Below are 26,614 nucleotides of genomic sequence, written 5' to 3'. Positions count from 1 at the left end.
TGTTATCTGGAAGGTGCTGTTCAGCAAAGCATAGCTGATATAATGCTCTGGATGGCATAAAAGGTTTTAAGAACAGGCCAGAAAGAACACATGTGTGCACAGCATAGCTTTCAGTTACAACCAGAACAGCCTCTCTCATCACAGCCACAAAATAACGGATTAAATAAATAAATAAGAAACACTATAAATAACTTCCAGGCCTTAATATCACATCACTACCACATGCATAAGGCAGGCTGAGGTCATTGGGTTATATGTTACCTGGAAGTTTATAAAATATGTATTCTGTCAGCTGCTGGCTCCTGCTTGGTTTGCAGATCAGCAGGAAGATGTTTTGATGAGTAGAGCACAAATGACCTGTGTTACATCTGTCTGACACAGCCTCTCTCAGGTGACAATAAACATTGCAACTACACCATGAAGGAGCTGAAGCACCATCGTAACAGAGAAGAGGAAGCTGTCAAATTGCTTACACTTGAAAACCAGGGTTTTTTAAAGTAGTTTCTTCCCTTGTTTGATAATAGCCTCATTTCTTTAGTTTTCCCTGTGAAGTCCCACCCCATTTTTCTACTGAGACAGAGGGGTGGAAGATGTGTGAATAAAATCAGTTCTTGTATACTGCTACCAATTTTCTCTGCATAAATCATGGGTCATATTTGCTTCTAAAAGGCAAAGATTTGGGCATAATAATTAAGTAACATGACTGACTGCTACAATTGGGTATTTAATCACATAGGAATAGTTGCATACCTCATTGACTATGAAAATGCTCCCTGTGTGCTTTTGGGGTGTGCCACGCATTGCCACGCATATATTATCCTGTAAATATTGATGGTGAGTAATTTAGGATCAGTAGTTGCCTTCTTTTCAGAACACCTCAGACATGATGGTTACCTTTCTGCTCTATTGTATTTGCACTTTTGGGACCATTTACTCAATTTTTGCTTGCTAAATTGGGAACTTCTTGAACAAATACAGTTCACTTTGTTCATCTTCATATACCCTCACAGAAGCCATTAATTGCCCAATGAGCCCAGTGGACAATTAATGGTTTCTGTGGGTATTACACCAAACTGGTTACATTTGAAGCTTCTAAATGGAGCATAGCATGAAGTTTAAAGGATACACAGAGAGGAGAGGTGTTCTGATTTATACATCCAGCTTTTTTCACTGATTGGAGTCTGGACCCTGAAGCCCAGGCCTAGCAGAGAGCTAGAGTGTGACTCCCAACACTGACAGCCTGAGGACTCATTTACAGTGTGCCAAAATAATCCATGGAAGAGTGAACCCTCAAGGCTTGGATCATAGGGAGGTACACTGGCAAGAGCAGGAAGCTCAGAGGAGCTGTCTGAGGTACCCTGGGTAAATTTAAGTGAAAACCCCAGTATGGTAATTCACAGCACTGGGGAATAGCTGAGTAAGAGGGTTTAGGCCCCTGCTTTTCAGTCATTCTTGAAAGGGATGGAGTCAGATCTTAGCCTTGGTTACTCACTTTTGCCATCTGTTGGAATGGAATAATAACTCCTTTATATATAAAATAAAATATAAATACACACACACATATAATTATATAGATATATATATGAAGTGACCTATCAAATGTCATGTTTCCACTTGTCTTAATTAATTCAGAAGGAAAAATATATACAAAACAGATGTTATTTCTGATGTAAAATGAATAGTGATTGTTTCATTACAAATCAAGTAGTTACAAATATGCTGCCCTTCTTTTTATCAGCCAACATTTCAATTGGCATTTGTCTAATTCTTCTTTCTCCTTTATCAATAACCTCCTGGTAGTCACAAACAAAAGATTAGACTATTTTTTTCCTCCATCAGGTTCCACTAACATATACCACTATGTTTCCACATAAATCTGTGTATATAAGTTATGCATGTAGAGGTACATCATGCTAAGAGCAAAGAATACAGTAAAGAATAAAGCACAATATTAAAAAACAAACAAACAAACAAACAAAAAAAACAACCAAAAAACAAACTGCATTCATTCAAAGATGAATAAGCAATTTATTGCTTTTGATTACTGAATATCACAAAATTTTTGAATCATAGAACATCTCCATTTTTTATGGTTGATTAACTTTTCTTTTTTAGATTATTAGCTGGAATAATGTCGATTGATGCTACAGAAATTTACATATGGAAATATCTTTACACAAAAGTAATAGTTTAGTTCGAACAGCACTAGTGAATTCATAACATTACCCTGGTGCATATTTAGACTGAGTATGTTTTCTGTTGTATATGGAACATGTGCTGTCCTTTGTAGAAGTAGAAAATATGTGCAAATACATATATGAAAAAAGATAAGAAAAGGAAAACTATGCAAGCTGAAAGTAAAATCCCCGCTTGGCCTTTAGTCTTCTAAAATAATGTTGTTTTAATACATGTTAAACAAAAAAAGCCAAAACACGTTATCTTACATTTTCCTATTTCCCTACTGAGACTTGGCTTGTCCTCATCTGCTTTTAATTCTGAATCTGAAAACCTGAAAAACTTATCTTCAGAATCAGAATTATTTATCCCTCTGAGAGAAATGCTGTCCTTGTGTATCAATAGAAAAATAGGCCTCCAATACACAAGGTGTGATAAATGGGACTACTGCTAAATTCTTTTCTTGGCTGCCATCCCACCAAGTGAGTCATATTTAGTCAAGATTTTGCCTTTATTACACACTTGGGGTCAGTGTCCTGGAGATTTAGTGGTTACTAATGGTTACTTGAACAGAGGAGTGAAGGAAAAAGCAAGGCAGAAAAAAGCAAACACATAAGGTATATTTTTCCAAGTCCTGCTGTGAGACTGCAAGAGTCAAAGCTGAAGAATCTTCTTCTCATTCCCTCCCTGCCTCCCAATATCTGTCGTCTGGGGATGGAAAAATGCCTTTTTAATGGTCTCAAAAAGGACAGTGATGGTAACCCCCTTTTTGAGTGATCCTATCCTGAGACAGCCATCCAGGAAAAAAGGCAAAGATCTAATTTAGATCCAGCATCTGTGAAATAAAAGGCTGGGGACAATATACTCCAGGTGCTCCCCTCCTCTGTCTCCCAGCATCCAGATGTATAATCCATGCTGTAAACAAAAGCAATGAAGGATGCAGCCAAAGAAAAGATAGATTCTAGATACATCTAAATTCAATGATTAGTATAATCATATAATATTAATTTTTCTGTATTTCATGTAATTGTCTCTTCCAAATGTCTGCTCATGTATCTGTCTGGGATTCAGATCATGTTGTCGTTTCATGCTATGACTATTTGATCTAATAGCCCAAAAGTTTTATTAATGGCTCAAGGACTAAGTGAATTGGCCACTTAGACACATGCCTCCATTTCAGCAGCTTCTCCAGATGACCATTTAACCCGAATGACTGTGACAGGAATTAGAGCTACTGCAGCTCCCTCATTCATCATTGCTCATTGACCTTTAACTGCAGCCAAACTGTATTGAACTGTGGTTGAGGTGTCCAGGGGGATTGTGAGTTGTGAGAGGAGGGGATGGAGTAGAGAGCAAGGGCGGAGAAGAGAAGGTTATTCTTTTTTGGCGTGACATTGACCTCCTTTGGAATCAATCACAAAAATACCATGACACCGAAGGTGTGTGGACCAGAATGTTGCTGGGCAATTAAGTGCTGAGTATTGAAAAGAATATATATTTCTCTATTTAGAAGACTGAAATGAATGATCTCTGTTACTGAAAGAAAGTTATGTGGGAATAAAATAGTCTTTGGGACCGGAATCCTGTTGCCAGCTTAGCCCTCTGCTAAACAGTTTTGCGGCTAATCTGGGCACACAGAAAGGGTTTCCAGCTGCTCTGTGCTTTCCCTGTGGAGGGATTTTATTGAGTGCTTGTGTATATATGTGTGGCAGCACCTCTTTCAAGCACTGCATGCAACAGCCAGGGAGGCTTATTGGTGGGTCTGGTTTGTTGATGTGTTTTGTTTGGTTTATTTGAGGGTTTTGTTTGTGTATTTGATTTTTTTTCTTTATATCCCAGAGGAAACAGCTGGAGAAAAGATTTTGGTGTAGACCTGCTGGCTTCTTATGCCAGTTTTTTTGAGCTGCTTGTTTTGTTTGAGTTAATTTGTCCCATGTTTAGAAAATATGGACTCCTAAAAAATGTAGATCTGCATGAGAACCATTAAAAATAAACAAATATTTCAGTAATACCACCCAAACTGTCTTCATGTTGTTGGATAAAATAAATCAATGTGGGTATTTGCAGTGTGATGAACCAACCTTGGGAACATATTCCTAAAAGGAATCCCTTCAGCATAGGCTAAGACCCATATTGTTACTTGAAGTCAACGAAAATGCATTTGCAAGTAAAAATTGCACACACACATATGATCTTCAGTGAGGGAACATGTACTGGCAGCCCACAGGGGAGATAAAATCTCAGATAGTTGTAATAAAGGTTGGGTTTGTATCTACTAGGAAAAAGATGGAAACTTATTTATGTCTAACAATGTTGGCCTAAAAGTCTAGGTTTTTAATGAGTAAAAGCTCCTGAAAGCAATTATGTATGATCTCCATCTTTAGTATGGTTTTAATTTACTAGATAGCTTCTTCCCCAACTGGTCTGTTTGAGCTCAAGCCTTCAAAATTTTGCAAGAAGCAGTCATTTTTCACATGATTAACACACAAAAGGAGCAGACAGGCAAAATGGCATCCTCTGTTCCTTCAGTATTTTTAAATAATTAGTCCATTTGATTTTAATGTAAAATGCATTTTTCAATTTCATTGAAAGAACATGATACATTTATGGAAAAAGCCCTTAAGTACAGCTTTTTCCCAAAATCAAGCCACCTATGTCTTCCCTTTTTTCTCCTTCCTTATTTGAGTATTTCTGTACCCTTCACTAAAGGACAAGAATCAATCACCTGTTTCATCCTGAAAGCTACATTTCACTATATTAACCTGGTTTTTTTCCCATCACTTACATGGGCAAACCCTAAGTTGGTGTGAGATGATCTCCAGTGAGGTTAATAAGCTGGTTTCTAAGTAGAGAGCTACAGATCCAGTCTTGAATTTTCAAGGCCATATAACTGAAGTTGTTAATGATATAAATATAATTCACAGATTGCCTTTCAATTTGCTGATAATTCTGCCACTGAAACTGTTGCTGTCTTAGTTACTGCTTTGTATATTCTGATTTTCTAAATTGCTGTTTTACTTTTTTCTTTCCATTTTTTTTTCATTCCCCCTGATTTGATTTCACTTCTTGTTACATGCCAAAGGCAGGCTTCAGTTAATCATGGATAAATTTTAAACTTACTTCTCAAATAGTTCCTGTGAATTTTGTGGCCAAAAATTCATATTTCTTAGCAGCAGAGTCTTTGATTTTTTTCCAGGTACAAGGTTTTTTTTGTACACACATTGGTTCGTTTGCAAACACGGGTAGCATCTAACTAAAGACATTCCTAAGAGACCAAAGCTGGACTTTTTGATACATCATTATCATGGTTTCACTTACAGGCAGGAGTAGGATTTCATCCCCCCAGATCCAGTGTCACTGTAAAATCCATGCCTTCAGTTTCAGTGGAGAAACAGAAATACACTGCCTGCACTGGTTCTCAGTGTTTATACTGAGCATAACCGTGATTTTCCATGTTGACATGAGATTCAGTGCTCAGTCTGTGGAGGAGGCTGGGACACAAAGGCAGGAACCCAAAACCCAAGCCAGCACGTGGTTCCAAGAGAGAACAAACTCCAAGAATGCGGTGCAAGATGTAGGTATGCAAGAGAATGCATTTCCTTAGCAAATGGGATAGGTGAACATCTGCAGCCTGTCAGACGGATAGGAGGGAGTAAAGAGCAGTCTTTAAAGTTTATCCTTAGTGCAAACAGATTAAGTGCAGCTTGCTTTTATTTCTGTCATCTACATCTATGTAATCTGTGTCATTGCAATCGGGTTTCTGGTTTGGATTTTGTAAGTCTAAGTAATCTGCTTTGAACTTTCTCCTAAATTCAATGAAGAAATATTTCATGGTGACCATTTAGCACCAAAGCATTCAGTGGCTGTCCTTACAGCCAGAGGTCTGAGCCACCCCCACACACACCTGGCAGTTGCCTCCTTTTCTCCACAATACTCAAAGGCAAGTGGAGACATGCCTGTGTAGGATGAAGTAGTTTGTGTTGAGAGCTAACAATACAAATATAAGAAGAAAAAAGTCTTTCTGCAGCCAGAAAAGTTCTGGCACATGACAGTTAATGTGGCAGTTGATCTGCCTCATTCTGCAGAGTTCTGGCAGAGCTGGGAGGCACCATTCAGGGCACATCAATAACACCTCAACACTTACTATTGATCAGAGAGCAAATCACCAGCTGAAGAAGGAAAGTTTGCATGCCTGCTGTTATCAGTTCAAACTGGAAGCAAGTAAATGTGGAGAAACAGTGAAATTATTTTTCCTTGTCTTGATTGCATTTTATAAACAAGAACCTTAGAAACAAAACCAGCCTATAAAATCCTTTGTCATTATTTCCTTCCTATTTCCCTTCCAGCCCAGCTAGTGCATTTGCAGGCAGGTGAGCTCTTTGGAATAATTCTCCCGTGTAGGAAAGTACGGGTGCTGTGAAATATTAAACTGCAGTCCAGTTATCTCTGAAATGCTGATCTGCCTGGCTAACATGGAGCTGAAATTCAGCTATTCCCTTTGACATGGAGTCAGTTGGGAATTTACCAGATGAACTTCCTTGACAAATAGCTACCACCCACTCGATCCATCACTTCGGGGAAGTTGGACTGCTTTGCACTTTTTCTTTCCTATGCTTTTATCTTTTGTTCTGCCTATCAGAGAGATCAAGGAGTAAAATCCAAACCAATATTCAAAGGTATGTGATTTAGAGCACTAAACAATAGAGATTTTTTAAAATTGCGTATTATACAGTAATCACGTACTCCAGAATTTCCTCCTTTTTAATATAGACAAATCAGATAGAACTCTTCATTAATATTTTAATAGGCATAAATGTTGAGTTCTCAAATACCCACATGGTAATTTACACTTCTGCTGTAGCTGGTGGGAGGTGGTTTGTTTTTCTTTGTGCTAATACAGGGATCTCACTTCCTGAGACAGGAAAGCTGCAGACAACAGTCACACTGCATCGGTGAAAGGCACAAAAGGAAAGAGAAAATATATACAGAATACTTCTTCTAAAATAGAAGAAAAATATATGTTGGTCTAATATCTCTTATGTCAGGCAGATTGAAGTAGCAAATAAGCATTTTCACTGAACCACAGAATGGCTGACTTTGGAAGACATCTTTGGGACTCATCTGGTCTCAGCCTCCTGAACAAATGAAGAAACAGCTCTCAGCCTTGTCTTAGCTAAGCAGCCATTGGTGGAAATTTCTAAAGAATTAATATATAAAAGGGAAAATTCCTGCTCAAAACCTAGCCTGAGAAGAGGGAAGGGACTCTCAGCAGATATGCAACAGCTTGGAAAATTAGGTAACCTATAGATTTCCCACCCCAGTACATGTGGTACTTTCCCACAAGCTCTGGGGATATCCATGAGAGCCACCATCACAGTGTCTTCTCCTGCAGGGCACTGGAACAGCTGTGGATGAAGCATGGCATGATAAGGGAAAGCCTGGTCCAGCACAAGCCTTTTCCCTTTGGCCCTTGGCACATGGGGAGAGCAGAATGCCCTCAGTAAAGTTTAGTGAGGGACAGAGCCCTGGGTTTGGAGGCAGGGAAAGCCCAGACCTTCAGCTGGTGGGAGCCTGGGGAGGGGCTGCCAGAGGAGAGGGAAGTTGAAATTGCTCACCTTGCAAAGCCCAGGGCTGAACAGTTCCATGGAACTGCTCTCATACACTTCCCAAACCAGGTGCCCTCCCATGCACTTCCCAGACCAGTTGCCCTGGTCCCTTGTGCCTGGCATTTCAGCACCAACAGTTTTTCCCTGTGCTTTCCTCAAGAACCATGAAGATTGCTTTTCAAAGTGTGTGAGTTTTGTCACTGCATGGTTTTGCTGTTGCTGGTGGCATCGTTGTTGTTTTCCAGGTTTTTCTCTTAAGGAAATAAATTATATAGGGGCATGGGGTTTGCCTGGATGTCTGTCTCTTGTCTCTTTTGTTTTTTTTTTTTTTGATCCCAGTGGCAGATTTCAACCAAATGTGACAGAGGGTTAAAGCTCTCCCAGACAATTAACAAATGCCATGAAAATAGACAAATGGGTAGAGGATACAGATGCTGTAAATGCCCTTACTGTGGGAAAAGCTGCTGAGTGGTATCCCACATCATCAGGCACTGGAACAGCCACATGGGAAAAGGGCCCCTGTAAATGCCCCAAACACAGAGCTTGCTTCAGCTGGGTTTGTGTTTCATGCATGCCAGAGCCAACCACTTGTAAGACAAAGTTCCAAAGAAAGCAGGATTAATTCCTTCTGTGCACAGCTAGCTATTGGTATTCAGATTGGAGGCCCCTCAAAATGTTCCTTGGACTCAAATGCTGACATTTTAAAGAATGCTGTTATCTACCTGTAAACAGGTATGATGAGGTGATTTAAGCAAGAAAGATGCCAATGGCCTATTCCCCTCACCACCACTTTACCTACAACAAGATCTGTGCTCAAACATTTAGAAAAATGGGCACAGCTACAATACCACCAACCAAACTGTACCTGTAAGGAGAATTGGATGCAAAGTTGCATACGTTTAGTGTGCAGGACTCAAGAACAGAGAGTGGAGTCCAGCTGAGGAATTAAAATTTGCTCGTATCACAGACTACAATGATGGTCTATCCACTATGGAGATGCAACAGTTCCCCCAGATGAAGGGGGGATAATGGCTGAAACTAGCACAATAAAGAGCTCTGAATATTTTAAGTCAACGCCTTTGTTTAATATTCAGCTCTCATGGCATCCTGGAATAACACTGAGCAAAAATTGCACGGGGAAAAACAAGGCAGGCGAGTCCTGCTGTGACCAAACATCCCAGCTGTGCATGGACACATCTGAGGCCCAGTGTCAGGTGGTCCTGGTCAGCTTTAGGAATACAGTAAATTCCAGCATCAGACAGATTATCTGAAGATTTAGAAGATGCCAAGAAGGCAATTTGCAAACCCCTTCTTCGGGTTCTGAAGCTTATCACCCTTACTCCTACATTTCTGCTATGCTGAAAACTTAGGATGGGTTTTGTGGGATTTTAGCCACAGTCCAGAGGAATGGTGGTTAGAAAATAGACACCTCTTGGCTCTCTAGCCCATAATCTGGGGAGTGGTTTAGATCTGTGGCTCAGCCCAAAGTTCAAGGGAGTGAGAAGAGTCAAACTTCCTTCCCTACCCAGATCTCTTTGAAAACACATTTTAAAATAAAAAGCCTTTTCTGGATGGCCTGTGAAGAATTTATTACTAAGAAAACACTCTGCTGTTTTCATAGTATCAACTATATCTTCAATATTCTGGGCTATTTCCAATATTTCTGCTAAAGGAAGAAAGAGAAAACCTTCTCCTTTAAGTGTCTGTTTTAGCTCAGCTGGTTGTGCACTCTGAGTGGGTGATTTCAGGTTACCTGCTCTCTGTGCCATGACAAGACTACATGCTAATCACTGTAGTATTTTAGCACATGTTCAGTACCAACAAGCCAGCATAAGCAAGTGGAGAAAACAGAAGCTTAATCATTACTCCATGTTCCTGGTGTATAAAGAGAGATACTGTCCACCCACACAGTCTCTGATCAATGCCAAATCTTTTGCAAACTTGGGGCTTTCGTTCAGTTTCTCTGATTTTCTCTTGTGCATCCTTCCTGGCTCCCACTGCTTTGGTGATGTAATGAACTCACTGACCAGGAGCTATTCTGACACAATGCACAAAAAAGAGGGGTGAGAGATGTAAGGCTGAGTGATATCTGATAAGGAGGGAGGTCCTCTCGCTGGCAGAGGCTGAGAACAAAACCTCTTTGTACCTTTCTGGACTTCCTGAGGAACCATGGTGGCTCAGGCTTGGCAAGATGTCACCAGGTTGTACACAGTCCCACAGAGGTGTCCACCTAGGACCTATTTACCCTGACCTGCTCATCATTGCCAATGTTTTAAGAGCTGCTGCATCTCTTTCCTCTCTATGTGAGTGCTTCATAATCCTCTGAGCAGAAAATTCTCTTTTGAATGAGACCTGAAATAAATACGGCCATGGTGACATCACTTCACTAAAAAGGTGCAAAGATGAGATGCTCTGGACATTCAAGAACACTTCTCTACTATCCTTATTATAAAAAGATAACTTAAAATCTTGTGTTGGGTTGTAATCACTAATAGACATATCTCCACCATGTGCAGAGAGTGGAGAAGTTTCAGATGAAAGCAATTCACCCACTGCAGACACAATGATTAAGAAAATGCTTTTCGCTTTACAAAAAAAAAAAAAATGAAAAAGAAAAGAAACACAAAACACTGGGGCAGGGTGGTGGACCTCTTAACGCCAAAATCAGGAACCTTACATCAAAGTTCCCTCACGTCATAGAACAGGGATTCATTTCAAGGGAAAAATCCTCTAATAAGATGAATAAAGAAGTATTGGAAAGGAAGTCTGTAAAAGACTGGCAATGAGTGAGTGCATCCAAAATAGCTGGAATTGTATGCTTGTCTTTCTCTTTGGCAATTCTTATAGTCCTGGCTACATTGTAAATCAGAGCACCATCGATACCCCCAAAAACTCAAAAAAAATTGAGGACTTGTGTTTCCACAAGAACTTTTTAAGGAGACATTGGCTCATTCACTCATTTTTAGCTGCTTCAGCCGTAGAATCTGTCCTGTATGCAGAGAGTCTTGGTGGAAAAGTAATTATTAGTAAGACTTTGTCTCATTTTGTCTATGGAAAAAAGTGAGGATAGGCTTTATATTTTGCCTATGGAAAAAAGCCAGGATAGGCTGGAAGTTATGATCAGGAGAGAAAATTATTAATTAAACCAGCCTTGCTGAAGGTTGATATCTGATGTGTTAGAGGACTAAGGAACCTAATCTACTTGCTTGTGAATAGACAATGGATATAAAGATTATCAGCAAGGGCAAAGGAGGAGCATTCTTAATCTGAAATAGATATTATTTGCAGCTTGTCTGCCTTCTGTGGGCTTGAGGGTTCATGCAGACATCTACAGGTTTGCTTGAACTCAGAAACTCACTGAGATTTTATATATGAGAGTAACAGCTGACTCATGAGTAAATGGGTTCAGACATTTACTTTTTATTTCATTTTCTTTCTTCTTTCTTGCTCTCTGTTTTTTTTTTTTTTGTTTGTTTTTTTTGTTTTTTTTTTTTTTTTATTGGTGAGAATATTTTGTTCTTCTGTGGCTCCTGCTAACCAGGGTCATTTTTCTCCTTGCATACTGTGGTCCCTCATCAATATGATGCAACTGAAGATAGTTCTAGACCTTTATATGTAAGTATATTATTGATCCAGAAAGATAAAACAAGCAAAGAAACATAAAATGTCACAATACCATTATATATAGTTACAATAATAATAATAAACACAGTTTAAAAAATCTTAAATTGAGAAAAAATCTGCTAAATAACTGGTTAAGAAATATGCATCATTAATTCATATATGGAGAGAGAGATTATGGGGTCACATAAAAATAAAGAGGCTTTGAGATTATGAGGTTGGTCTGATGATAAAGCAACAATCCAATTTGCTATTAATTGGTTTTAATGAGTATCCAGAGAGCCTGCTTTACTGCAGGACCTGATCCTCCTATGCAGTGCAACATCTTTTATATGGAAACTTAGGGAGATGTACATTGCAACAGGATCAGGAAAATTGTAACTCTCCCTATTTGTTAGAATCTTATGGAAGAAGGCCCTAAGGACTGTACATTCCACAAGATTGTAAAGAATTGTTTAGATGAAATAAATATTAAAATGTAAATTTCTTTGTCAATATTGTTGAAAGTATCCCTTTAGATGTTTCAGCATTGTTGTGGTAAATCAACTCCAGTTTGCAAGATCCTTGACACAAATTTTCTTTAATATGCACTAATTCTATGTATCTTGCCTTTTAAGGTCTGTTATGAATGGAGTACTGTTGCCTCTACCCCCCTCAGCTAGATACACAAGTCCCATCCTTGAGTATTTTAAGACAACCCTAAGCAATGCCAGAACCTCTTCTGGCCCATGGTCAGGCAAGAGCTGGAGAAATAACAGCAGGAAAATATCTCAGAGTGACATTTCCCTCAGCTGCACTGGGAAAGACCATACAGAGAGAGGGCTGGGGAGCTGTGGCCACAGCAAAATACAAGGTTGGGCTGCTTTGGGACTGTGGCTTCAGGGTTAAAAAAAAAAAAAAGAATAGCAAATATTTCACTCCGGAATGTTCAGCTGGGATTGGTCATGAAGGTTGAGATGTTCCTTTTACCCACTGGTTTTTCTTTCATGAGTGGAAAATTGTTTTTAACCTTGTGTGGTTGTTTTTGTGCCGATGATTGGGTGCAAAACATGAGTGCTTCCATCAGCCTGCTCTGAGAGGCCTTTGTGCCAACTGTGCTCAGGGTGGGCAGCCATGCAGGGGGCAACAAAGAAGAAAGTCAAACCCCTGATTATTCTCTTTTTTTAAAAAAAGGAAAAAACTCAACAGATTCTATGAATTGAGCAGTTCCCCAACCAAGGGAAGTGCTTTTTCCTGGCACCAAAAGTCAACAGGGCAATCAAAAGGTTATTTAGATGCTCTGCTCTGGAGTCTGAGATGAAATTGTCTTTTATAACTAAAAAAGTGTTGGCATTTATAACTAGTAAACACTTTGTTACTGTACTGTCGGTTCTTCTAGACTGGGCTTGGTTGAGTTTTGGGGTTTTTTTGTTCAAAGAAATTTTGATAATATCTGGGTAACAATTTGGATGGTGGGTGCCTCACTCAGTGTTTGGGATTGGGGGCCATGCTGCTTAGGATAGACTTTGAGGCCAGAAACAGGCCAGGTTTTAGCCTCATTATGTAATATGGAAGAGCTACTAAGGGAAGTTTTTCTTGCACTGCCCAGGCTACTAAACCTTGGTTTTTTAGCAGGCAAGTGATCTCCTGGGATGATTTAGAAACACTAAAGAAGAGAGTGAAGTGCCTGCTTCACTTTTTGTCTGTGAAAGTGCCCATAGTGCTCATAAGACAGACTACAAATAGGGGGAGGAAAAACCTGGAAATACTCAAAACAGACTACAAGCAAAAAGAGGAAGAAAGTATTATGAAGACAACATTTACTTCAGCTTTCCTGCACCAAGGAAAGGGATCTAAAAGAGACTGCAAGTGTGTGCTGCAGTCTGAACCCAAGCAATCATTAGGGGCTGATACATGAATTGGCTGCTCACGAAAGATGAACTTGTTAAGTATCCAACATGCTCCCAGAAATAGACTCTGAAATACATCTTTTGCTGATATTTTTTCCCCAGCTTGAAAAGACAGAGCAGACTTAAATGTAGAAGACTGGTTAATAAAATATACTTGAAATATTGAAATTAAACAGGAGGGTCTTGGGCTGAACTGTTTAACTTTTGAAGTACAGGGCATAAGTTTATTCATTATAATGATTTGTTTCTCTTCCTGCTCCAAAGAGAGGGAGTCCAGATTGCTCCGTCTTGTTCTTTTACCAGGATGAGACTAATGGTGAATTTATGCTAATCTTTAAGTACCATTAGGTTGAAATTTAAAATATTAAAGAGCAGAGAGGTCAGTTCAGATCCTACTTAAACCTCTAAGTCTTGTGCCCAAGGAGGCAATGAAAAAACTGTAGGTGACAGTCCTGCCACATGAAATTTCTGGAGAGAGGGGCAGGCAAAGAGGACGCTGATCTGCTCACCCAAAGTGTTGAGTGGATGTGAAAGATGAAAGCCCTGGGAGGAGAAATGCCTTTCTGCTTTTTTGGCTGAGCTTCTAACAGTGAGCCACAGAGTGTCATTCAGGCCCTGTCAGCTGTGATATTTAAGCCACATGCAAGGCAGCTCCACACAGCTGAAAGGAGTGCTGCTCTGTTGAGGAGTCAGATTTGTAGCCTGCCACCAGGGTGGCCAAACATGCGTTGCTGAGGTGTGAATTATGAAACAGAGCTTCCAAATGTCCAACGGGCAATAAACATTAATATAAACTAGACATGGGCCCGTGCCAAATAGCCCCAACTCGCAGGGTGTTTGGATTGCAAACATTTGATCAGGATCCAAACTTTGCAGCTGGCCTTATCTCTGCAGTGGCCAAGCCAAACCCTCAGGGTTTGTGGCCACCTGGCACATTCTGTGATCCAAGGATGCAGTATCTGATTACTTGCTCCTTTGCCACCTCCAGCTAAAAGTCTTTTTTATCAGCCCTCCCTTGTGCTTCCTGCCTTGCTCTGGTATTCCTTCTCTGCCTTCATGGCTTGTGTCTCTCTTACTCAGATTGGAAGTTCTCTAAATTAGGGGCACACTCTAAATCTGTTGTGAGCAGCTCTGGGAGGAATTATACAATACTGTGGAAAATCATCAAGGAAACATGGGGTCTGAGCATGAACTTTTCACCTTCCATGCAAGGCTGACAAGGGGAACTGGACTACTGTAGAAGTGAAGAGAGTAGGCAGGACATGCATTCAATAATGTATGAAATAACCCAGCTCCACTCAGTGGAAATTCTGAGTTGTTCTAAACTGTTGAAATTCTATGTTCTAAAAGACCTAGTAGGGCTGGTGAGCAGTCAGTGCCTGTGGAACACAAGCCAGAACCTCCAACCATCCCTGGGCTCAAACACCAGACTCTATAACCACTTGTGCTTTTCCTTTCCACCTCAAATCCCACTAAGATTCATATAGGGATTGCCAGTTGTATTGCATGTTCTTTTATTCCCTTGATGTAATCCACAGAGAATCAACTGGATTGGCTGAAACCTTCACTTGACCCTCTTCTTTCACCTCCAGCAGCAACAAACATGAAAGGAGTTGTGGGATCACCCTGCTCTCTGTGAGCTGTCCTTTCCTCCCCGGGCCTTAGTAGGGGGAAAAAATTAAACACCAGACCTTGCCCTAAACTTTAAAGCCAGACCAGAATTGAGATACTACAGTTTTAGGGTTTTTTCTGTCTTCTGTAAAAGAAGTAATCAGGAATGATGTAAATTTCAAAGAATGCTGACTATCACTGAGTTCTAAGAGGTTAATTGGCATATTAATTGCCTGTAATTAATAGATGCATATACAGACAAGGGAAGTGGAGATTTTATGGCTATGAAATTTGTCCATTAGCTACACTTCACACTCATCAAATCCAGTGTTACTGAAGCAGTAAGACTATTGATCTACATATGGATTCTGCTCGGGTACTTGTGGTGTCTATTTAATACCCTCCTCTAAAAATGGAGCAGGGGGATGCTGAGCTTGCACCTGGAGTTTTCTCAATTTTCTCTTTGCACTTAGTGACTGAATTAACCACACAAAATTTTATTCTTATTTCGTCCTGTGTTATAACTATCTCTGGTTTTAACTGAACAGGTTTCCTGAATCTAAATTGCTAGCTATAGTAATTATATTGTTGACTCATGGTTTCATGAGGAAAAACTTGGTACATTCCACACTAATAAAATATCTCCAGGGATCTTATCTGAATTGCTAGAAAATAAAATGATAATAATGTTGCCTGAAAGATCTTCAATTTCCAGCTTTTTGAGAAATAGCTCTGTTCACTGATATTTAAACCTAGTGCTGTGGCAAGTCTTCAAGGCTTTGTATCTCATCAGTGTAGATATTTTCCCTCTGCTTTTTTCTGTTCTCATCAATATGGGGAACATATCAGACCAGGTTTTCTGTACAGACCTGCTGGATCAGAAGTATGCCTTGCTTCAGAATTCATTTCTTTTTAAAAACAATCTGGATCTAAGACATCCCTGAGTGTCTAGACTCCCAGGGGTAGTCATGAGAGTAGACCCAGCTCTGCTCTGTCAAAGCCCTGCAAGCATCAAGGGCCTGCCAAGATCATCAAAACACAGCTCCCTAAAGTGTGGGTGTAGGTATGAAAATTGCTCTGTTAATACCACCCAGTTTTATGTCTCCACTCACGTGGGAGTGCAGAATATGTCTGACAATGTCTTCAGCTGTTCAGGAATGAGCACTAACCCGCTTGTGTTTTCTGCTTGCTTATGGGATTGGAGTGGGTGGGAAGGGTTCTGTTTCTTTTTCAGCTCACATCTCGCAAATCTGCCAATATGTTGTCACCATCTTCTCACTCAAACTGCTGCAGAAACCCCAGTTTCATTGCCTATTTTCATTGCTGACTGTGTTTTGGAGGCTTGGGGACTTTTTTTGTGTATGGTGAGTTTTTTGTTTGGTTGGGGTTTTTTTTTTTCATTTGTCTGTTTTGTTGTGATTTTTAAATTAATTCTTTGTTGTTGTTGTTGTTGTTTGGGGTTTTTTTTTGTGCAAGATCCAGAGGTGATGGGCTTCACAAGGACTGTCCTGCCATATATGATCCTTGATGGTCTCATTGAGACTATGGGCATCCCAGCATTTTTATGAGGAGCACCAGGAAGGCAAATTTCACTGCAAATCTGCGACAATGCAGCTTCAGCCAGAGACAGCTCCAGTTTTTGCAAAATCACCTACTGAGACTTCAGGAAAGGTTGGAAGGTCAAACTGTGAGCTGTCTCCCTTTTATCCACTTGTGAAGACCATGAAATTCTTTGTAGACATTTTAACAAATAATGCTTCAGAAATATATTTTCCCCTAACGTCCTACTCCTTTTTTTCTTTACAAGTGTAAAAGCCAACAACAACTCAGCACGCATGTTTTAAGTTAACTAAAAGAAGATAGTAAGAATGTATGTTTCACCCTTCCAGAGGGGTCATTATGAAAAAGCGAAGTTAAAAATAAATGTTAACATGATCAGCAAAGAAATAAACTCTTCGTTTTTCTGCATCTTTTAAGACATTCTGGAATGTTCCTCTGTGAGCCCTTCTGTCATCCTCCTTCCTTTGCTTTTTAACCCACACCCAGGTTCTACATCACAGAAAAGGGAGGTTTTTGCTACCTCTGGCTGTAACCGAAGGAGGGGTCCCTCAATACTCTACGAGCTCCCTTTTAGATGAAGTCAAGATGCATATTTTTTCCTCCTCATTTTTCCCTTTTGCCTCTCTGTCTCTGAGAAAATCAGTTACCCAGATGTAATGGTTGCAAAGATCTTGCAGGATCCATCTCTCTGCTGCTCTAGTTTCCCTCTTTAGTGAATCCCAGAGAATTTGCAAGAAATATGAATTTCTTTGCTGGTGTTCTATCTTTAAAAAGCAAATGTTACTGAATATTTAAGACTATTTTTTTTCCTATTGAATTGTTAACAGATTTGGGACTCTCTTCGTTAAAAAATGCATGAGAGTACCTCCTGAAATTCATCCTTGTATTTGTGCCTGTCTTCACCTCCTACTCTTGGTGTCCTGCAGGGACTATGGAATTCATGACATGGTGCTGCCACAGGGAGCCTCCTGATGACCACCCTCTAGGAGAATGCTCAGCATCACCTTGGATGCAAGTTTCCTTCGGGTGCCTAAGATAGGCAGCAACACCCACAATTCTGCCCATTCAGGCACTTCTGCAAGCATTTTGCAGGCCTAAATGTCTCCCAGCATCTCATTTTCAAAAGCTGGATCTTAAATATCTGGAGAGTTTGAAATGGAGAGCATCCCAGCCTGGAATTTCAGTGTATGATACAGAACAGTTTCACAGCAGAGTTGTGCTTTCTGAGTGCTTCACCACTCAGGGCTATCCTCTGTGATGGACTGGTACTTGCTGGCCCTGAAGGCAGAGACACAGCAGAAGCTTAATGGTGATTTCCTGGACTTTGATTTGGAAAGGACCCTCAAGGATGAACAGTATGAAAATGTCACAGCTCGGGACAACCGTACATCTGCATTATCAGTGGACTTATTAGCACAGCTATTAGCACCGTGTCAATAATAATCTTACCATCAAAATGATTATGATAATTATTATTAATATAGCAATGAACACAAGTAGCAATGATTATTCTAAATGGTAGCACAGTTATGAGCTCTTTGTATATTCTGTGAGGAGATGTGCTCTTTACATGGAATCTTCTTATTTTTTTATTCTTATTTATTTAGTTTACATAGTCTATTCTTAGACTTTCTCGGTCCTCTTCTGCTTTTCCCCTGGTCCCCACACCTTGTAGCTGCTGTCTTTCCTTTCCTTTCTGTTGTCCCAAACATCACTCTTCTACTTGAATATTCTCCTATTCAGGGAAATGTGAGTCTCCAATCCCATAGGATTGTTTCCCTGCATGCCCTGACTGTTGGAGTTGTGCAAACAGAGCTGGGCTCACAGCACGTATGGAACACTGACCTGTAGCCCCAGAGCTGGGGTAGGAATCACAGAGTCACAGAATCTGCTCAGTTGGAAGGATCCCACAAGGATAATCCTTTTTATAAGCCCCTTAAGGGGCTGGAAAGCCACAGTGAGGCCTCCCTGAGGGAACTTTCTCTTCTGCAGGCTGAACAACCCCAGCTGTCTCAGCCTGTCTTTGCAGGAGAGGTGCTTCGGCCCTCTGAGCATCTTCATGGCCATGATCAGCCTTTGGACCTCCTCTAACAAGCCCATGATTTACCAAGATCAAAACATCCTCTTGATCTCTTTCTCTACAAACCTCATTTGCACAATAAGATAAAATAGAACAGAATAAAGCAGAATAGCACTACAGGACGTAATTAAAAGATGAATACACAAACCAGAAAATTATAGCAATTAATATTAAGAACATAATTCTTCCTATGACATAATTTTTCTTATAAAATCTATTCATCCTTTCATCCTCATTAAGTGAAAAGTAAAGTTCAATGTGATTTCTACTTTGGCTGGTTACAATTAATTTTCATGCTGTACTGTGCACTAGCTGGACTTTGAAACTACTAACAGGATCTGCATTGGCTTCAAAGTATAATACAGCAGCTCATGTGGGAAGGACAAGGTTCCTTCCATTTTAGTATTTACTTTTTCTATTTTGGCATAGACTTCATATCAGCTGTGCGAGAGAAGTATGGCACCTACAGACTGAGGCACATCCCTTCTTTTTTAATTCTTAGATCAAAGGTGAGAAGTCTGTACCTGCAGAAGGACCAGCTACTGAGCCTGGAGCTTCTGAGACACATGCAGGGGAAAATTGATGCTTTTTCCCTTTTGTCCAAATGCAGCTCATAACTGTAAGCACAAACAGCATTTGCAAAACAAAATAAACTACCCCTTGAAAATTTTACTTTCTGCTTTCCAAGGGTCACACTACTGTGGCTATTTTGTTTTGACCACTTCCTCATCACATTCAGGGCAGATCTAACAGAGAACCATGGTCAGAAAAGAAGAGAAAAAGAATAATGCATTCTAAAACTGATTTATAACTGTGCCATCCATTAGCAACATCTTTGCAATTCCTAGGTGTTTAAAGATCAGGGAGCCTGTCAAGCCTGGCTATTATGTGGGTAATCCACAAAAAAGAAAAGTGGAAAACTTCACCTTTCCCACTGAAAATTCTGCAGAGAGGGCTGCCACAACCGTGACTGAATCCTACCATCGATGCAAAGGACAGGGAGGAAATGAGATATGCAACAGCAGTGCCTGGCTTCAGCAACTGTGGAAACTTGCCATGTGTTCTGTGCGTCGCTTTTATAGGTCTGATCATGACATATGATAGACGCCAGAAAATCGTCTCTTATCATCATTCCACAGACAGCCTCTCTTTTAGTATGTGCCCTGGGCGTGATCCTGACAGTTTCACTGGCACAGATACAGAAGAAAGTATTTGCTCTTCTCTGTAACCTATTTACAGGGATTTCTTCTGAACTCCCAGAATTTCCCCTGGAGTGGGACAACCCCATGCTGTTCCCAGTTAGCGTTATGAATAACATTTTCCAATAAAAACGTGTCTGCTTTCAGCCTGAAAGATTTCTGTCACAAGTCATTTGCAAACTGCAGATCAGAATTTAGTTTGGAATTTTGAATTTTGGGCCGGCCTGCTCCTAAACTTGTGACCTTAGGAGCCCAAGGTCATCAGGTCAGCATGAGCTAGCTCTTTCCTGCTTGGCACAGGGAGCAGAAAAGCCCAGGAATCCTTGGCTGTAAAGCAGGCCACAAACCTTGGAGTTTCAGGCAGCTGTTCAACAGAAATTACTTTCTTTGCATCAATGAAAATGAGGGAAATGGCTTTTTATTTTTGAGTTAATGTAGGCTCCGGGGAAGATATTTAATCTGGGAAGTATCATATGTCTTAGGCCTGGAAAAAAAAGAATTCTCAGAATTTCTGCTTCATAGGAAATTGGGAAATCTTTTAAGTTCTGGTTCAATTTTGATTAAAGTGAAATTTTGAAAAGATTTTTTTTCACACAGACTGAAAAAGGTACTTTGCCACCAGTTCTATTTCTGCTCCAAGCTGGGGATAATTAGGCAAAAAGGTGGCCAAATAAAAAGAATAGCCCTGCTACTAATCTCACAACGGTGAAACTTGAGGAAAGTTCACAGCACCATTGATGTTATTGTAACTAGGATTTGAAAGCAGAGAGGAAATAAAGTCATTGCCTTGTCAAAGAGATGTAAGACTTATATGAGCTGTATATTTGCCCTTTGGGCAGTAGGAAAGCAGTGGAAAAAAGACTGGAAAAATAGGAGCACTTGAAAAAATATAACAGAAAAGTAAGGCAAATAGGTTGAACTACAAAATGGTTTTGGTTAAGAATTTAAATTTCTGTTTTCCCTATGCAGTCTTGAAATAGAAGGGTATATTTTGCAGAATTTCTTGGGAACATATTGCAGGAATCTCCAATGAAGATCAGGGGCTAAAGGGCTTTTTCCTCTTTAGAAATTGCAGCACTGGCCCAGGGGTTCCTCTCTGGGAAGTCTTAGATAATCAGAATCTTCATCTTCTCCCTGCACAGGGAAACAGACTCATCTGGCCAAGAAATAGGACCAAGTTACCCACTTCCAGTGGACTGGCAGACCCTAAAAACATGAACCCCTTTGGGTTCATATACAGCAGTTAGCTAAAATCTATTTGCCTGCATAAAGTGGTCAATAGCATCATTGCAAGCCAAAAAAAACCCAAAGAATTTGTCTTAAGGTTTTTGATTTAAATAAAATGAACCTGATCATCAGGGGCTTCTAAAGATAAGGAAATGGAACCTAATGGAAACAATGAAGACACAATATGCTATGCAAAGCTAATTAAAACAAAGTTTTCATGGGAATATGAGACCTTGAATCTTTTTTTGCATGCTCTATTTTAACAGAACAGTGGTTTTCTTTTTTCCACGTTGTGGAATAAGGACCAACAGATCGGTTGCACAAGATGTTTTCTGCTCCCATTTTTCCATTTCCTTCAGCTTGCAAAAAATTCCTCTGCAAACCAGATTTGCAGGGCGCCGAGTCGGGCTCAGCGTGGCCTGGCTGGTCAATGGGCTGCAGCAGCTGGCCCGTGGTCATGAGCCACCTCCCCTTGAAACTGGTGTCTTGAATTACTGAATAAATCCATCACTTTCTAAAGATAGAGGTGACAGAGCGACAGCCCTCAGGCTGGGCAGACAAATTGCTCTGTTATATAAGAAACTTGGCCTTCTGGGCAATGTCAAAATTTGCCTGCAAAATGTTTGGCCAAAGATCAGCACTAAACTGGAGCTGTGATATCTTCACTTTGTCTGACTTCCCCATGTCCTTCCCTAGTATGTGGCAGTCTAATCTGGTCAGAGCCACGTTCTAATTGCATTTTAGATTTTATAATTATTTACATTTTACCTTTAGTGTCCCTGTGAGAAGTAGACTGCGATACTTTTTAAAAGAGGACTGAGCAAAGAGGAAGAAGAAAGGTACCAAAACGTGTTTTAAATCAGACTCCTTGTGAGAATGTTGATCTCTCCTGGTGCAAAACAGAGATATATTTTGCTTGCCTGTCTTGCTCAGACCTGCAGCTGATGGGATGAGCAAGTGGCTGCACACTTTCCCTGGGGGAGTGATCAGACCCACCAGGCTTTGGAGCTGCAAGTACAAACAGCTGAATTTCAACCAAAGGGGGAGATTTTATAAGGAGATCAACAGGGACCACACTGCTGGGAGCTCTCTACTGCTTCACGTTTGTACATGAGACCCTCAGAACAATAATCCATTAAGCACTTAGCCCAAAATCTTCATCAGTTTAAAAAATTGGGTTTTGCTCCGAACGCTTTGTGCATAACATTACTACAGAAGACAAATTCCAGTGGAAAATAGAAGGGCAGAATTAATGAAATGGCTAAGAAAATTATTCTTTTTTATTTCCCTTTTAAAATCTGATGGCATTTTGCAAGCAGACCCATCTTTGCTTGTAGATTTTTTTATCTCTAGTCTCAGATCTACCTGTTTTGACATATGACCAGTGAAAAACATTTTGTAAACCAAAATCTATTTTTTTTGTCTCCCAAGACGGCCAGGGGGACTTATGACATAATCTATTGTTATTTAAAGCTCACTTTTTGGAAGTATGTTGGAGTAGTGATCCTGTATCTTTATAACATAGAACAGGAAAATATTTATTAACAACAACCCTCTTATGTTTCCTTCCAGGATTGTGAAAATTATCTTCTTCCATTTTGCTCTTAATAGTGAACAACGGGCACATTTATTTTCAAACTGCAACAAAAAACCACAGAGAAATCCAACTGCCTCAAGCGTAGAAGGCACAAAGCTCTTCAAAATCATAAAGTAAAATCCACCTTCAAACAAAATCCCAGTGCAATGACCTTGGTCTGACTCCAGCTTTTATTCTGAATATACTGGGAACCAGATCCTGGTCTAACAAAGAATGAACTCGCTACCTTGCAAATGGACAGCACAAGGCTTTTCCCTCTCTGCTGTCTCACTGAAAATTTGAGAGTGTAAGCAGGGCAGCCTTTGTGAATCAGCCCTGTGCCTGACTTACAGAGGTGAATGCTGTCCTGAAGGAAGGGACAGAAAAAAAAGAGGTGGTTCAGGCTGAGCCTTGCTAGATCTACATAGCGGTTTTAAATTTTCAGAAGTCAGAGTGCAGCTGATTAAATCTGCAGCTGTCTAGGTGAAAGCAAGTGATTGGTGGATCTCAGAAGATTTGGGACTGGATTCACCCATATGGTTTGAGTCACTCTGACAATAGAAAACAGCTGTAAAACTGTTTTCCTGGCCAGAAAAAGTTGGGTTTATGGTTGCTTTGCGTCTCCAAGCAGCTGATGAATACAGTTCTTTGTCTCAAAAAGCATCTGAAAACCCAGATGCTTATCTGCATTTCTCAGCTAAATAAATTGTGATAGTAATTTTGTGGTGATAGCCCTTTGTGAGCTTTTTCAGTAATTTTTGATATTGAGTAGTTGGTCAGAGAATATTTGAATACAAATTCTGTCTGTGCCAAGAGGAGGTATTATCCGTATTATCCATTATGGACTCCATCTATGAAAAGGAAGGGTCTGCTCTGGGAAACTCACAGCCTAGGTATTAAACTGCAGAAGGACAATTAGCAACCAGTCTAGACAGATAGAACAAGTCAAGCGGGGAGGGAATAAAGCTAAAAATGGTAGAGTGACTGAGCACTCGCACTCAGTTCATTTTCATGCCTTAGTAGGTCTGCAGGGGGTTGTTTGTTTTTTATCTGTTTCTTTGATGGACTCAAGGGAAGCACTGGAGCTTATAGATTTCATGAGACAAGTATTTTGAGAAGAGACTTTCAAAAATAAGGGGTGGAGGCAGGCTAGATTAGGTTGGGAAGGAAATTTCAGATGGGAGGCTCTGTTGAAGAAGGCACCAGAGAAAGAGATGGTGAAACAGATGTGTGCAGCTGGAGCCAAATAAGTGAGGCAAAGGTGAAAGGATGGGAGCAGAGCTCGTTCAGGAGACTTTCCATACTTCTACTTCCACTCCCACTTCAAGCTTGAAATGCATGGAGAGAGAGAGTGTGGAGGTGCTGATGCAGGAAGGATTGCAGTGGCAAAAACTAACTCAAAATCCTCAACTTTCAAAAAAGACATAATTCCTGTTCTGAACTGAGAGCTTAGACTAGAAATATTCATTTCCTTGTTCTGGGGGTTAACAACATTTTCAAATTCTTTTTATAGATTGCTTTGTAAGAAGGTTGCTGTGTTTTCATGTTTGCTTGAGACCACTTGCCCACTTGTTTTCTTTGAATGCAGACTCTGGAGACCAAGACTGAAAGAGGTGCTTTATTGTTTGCTCTCTTTCTCAGTCCCTCTTTTTCTTCTCTTCACACAAATATCTTTTCTTTTTTCCCCCCTCTCCCCTATCTCTGAATGCAATATTTCCAAATGTGCACTTTCTCAGTCTTGTCTGAATGCTCTTTAGATTAAAGGTCAAAAATACAATTCTTGTCATTGTGTAGATACCAAAGAAAATGATAAAAATGGAACAGTATCTGTTCTGTGGACTACATTAAAAATAACTGAAAGCAACAGCTTTGGGACTGATTTAAGAAGTCATGCAAATGTGTAAAATCTAACAGCCTTAGGACACAGTTTAACACTTTGAGACATGCTGCATGCTTTTAGAAAGTTCCTTTAAAATTTGGCAGGAGATAAATCACCTTTTCCAATTATTTTGAAATTATGCAAGCTCGGCACACTACAACTTTTGATCAGAAGTACTTATTGAAATGCATATTCTCCAAATATCACCTCTCAAGGTCACACTCACATCTAGATAATAAAAGGCTTTCAGTCCACTGTGGTCTGGGGGCTCCCTGCACTTCCACTGGCAGCAGTGGGAGTTAAACAGGGAAACTCTAATTGCTTTGGGGCTAGTAAGACTTTACACCCATTTTAATAACTTTACATCATTGAAATGGCAATGCAATGACAAAAGAGGCATTTTGAAGATCAGCCTTTGAAGGGTTTTGCATTCAGATATGGCTAGTTCTCTATTCCTCATGACCATCGGAACGTGATAAAATTTTATCAAGTTAACTAAAGTACTCTATATTAAACAAAATTCAAAAGGTAAAATAAAATAAAATCACACAATCACAAGAAAAGCCCCTGGGATAAATATCAATTGCAGAATATTCTTTAGCTTATATTGGCACTATAAGCAGTGCTCTGCTCTTTGCCAGTATGGAATACACATCTAAAGACCATGGGAGTGAAAAAAATCCACCCAGCCATTAAGTTTAAACAATTCAATAGACAATGACATGCTAACAGTGAAGGAAAAACTTTTGTGTTCTCTGAGAAACAAGCATATACCTACATATAAAGTAATGTATTCTCCACGGCTGTGTGAAAATCAGCATTCTCTGACTGATAGGGGCACTTCTAAAGGGTTATTCAGTGCTTAAGAGAGTACTTGTCACTTGCATAATTTTAATAGAATTAGCAGACAGTCTGATAGGATTACTTCTTCTCATGATAATCCATCTTCTCCATAGTACTGGGAGTTTTTGGAGAAAAATGCAGCTACTGGCTTAAAAATATTTTTCTTAAGCCTCATTTTTAAAAAAACATTGTGTCATTGAGCATTATTATTATTAGATATGGACACTTGCCAAAACACCAGAGCCACACAATCCCAAATTGGGAGAAATTTGAGACCACACAGCTTTCAATTTTCAAACCACCTCTCATTAATTATAATTTGTTTTTATTATTTACTTTTTATTATTGAATCTGGATTCAAGTAAGGAGAATTATAGAGAACAAAAATGCCCAGAAAAGTTTATAAAATAGAGATAACATTGGAAGTACACAGTAGAGGACAGGCAAGGAGAAAGCCAGTTAACTTCACCCTATGGAAAGGCAAGGATAAAATGGTAGAGGATATTGGGAACAATTCTACCTGGCAGCACAAGTAACATTTGACCAAGTTGAGTACCCTGGAAGACTCCTGCCTTCCCAGGAGTCTTAGAAGCAAGGGCTAAAGAAGCACTTGGCAGTGAAAAGGAAGAAACAGCCTTGATAGTTTTCTAGGATTGGTCTGAAGCCTAATTTTTAAGACTCTATAGAACCAGATGGTGGGAAATGACTTCTTGACTAACCATGGAAAAAGACCACCACAGCACAAAATTAGAACCAGTTCAACTTCTTGTGTAGCACATCTTCTGCTACTGATTTACAGTCTGTACCTAAAGTAGTAAGGGGAAAGCAAGGACCCATCTTTGCCTGCTCTTTCTCACCTGCTCTTTTGGCTCGTGGGAGTTTTTGTGAGCAGGAGAACAGTAGCCTTCAGTGCCATGTGATGCACAGCTGAGGCAGGGCAGGGAAGGACAAAAGGGACCCTCATGCTACCCAGTAATGGCTGAGGCTCTGCTCAATATTTTGGAGGAATGGGATGTAACAACAGGTACAGAAGAAGGCATCTTAGAGGACCATGGACATGTAAGATAAGGAATTAACTGGACCCCTGTGGTATCAAAGAGAAGATAACAGAGTTTTTTGGTACCCAGAAATAAAGTTTCCATGGTTACCTTCCTATGGAACAGGGAATAAAGAATATTCTTCCTCCAGATCTAATACCACTGCTGAGCTGGAGGAATAAATCAGTAAAAAAAATCTTTTAGGATTTCTCCATTGCTGGCTTATTGGGCAGTCCTTGTCCAGACATCCTTTGAGGTTTAGATCCACTCTTCCCTCCCACCTCAGATCATTAAGACCTTTAAGAGAATTC

This window comes from Melospiza georgiana, chromosome 5 (assembly GCF_028018845.1).
Source record: "Melospiza georgiana isolate bMelGeo1 chromosome 5, bMelGeo1.pri, whole genome shotgun sequence".
NCBI classification, from domain to species: domain Eukaryota; kingdom Metazoa; phylum Chordata; class Aves; order Passeriformes; family Passerellidae; genus Melospiza; species Melospiza georgiana.
The sequence above is the reverse complement of the archived record's forward strand: the minus strand, read 5'-3'. Positions refer to the sequence as shown.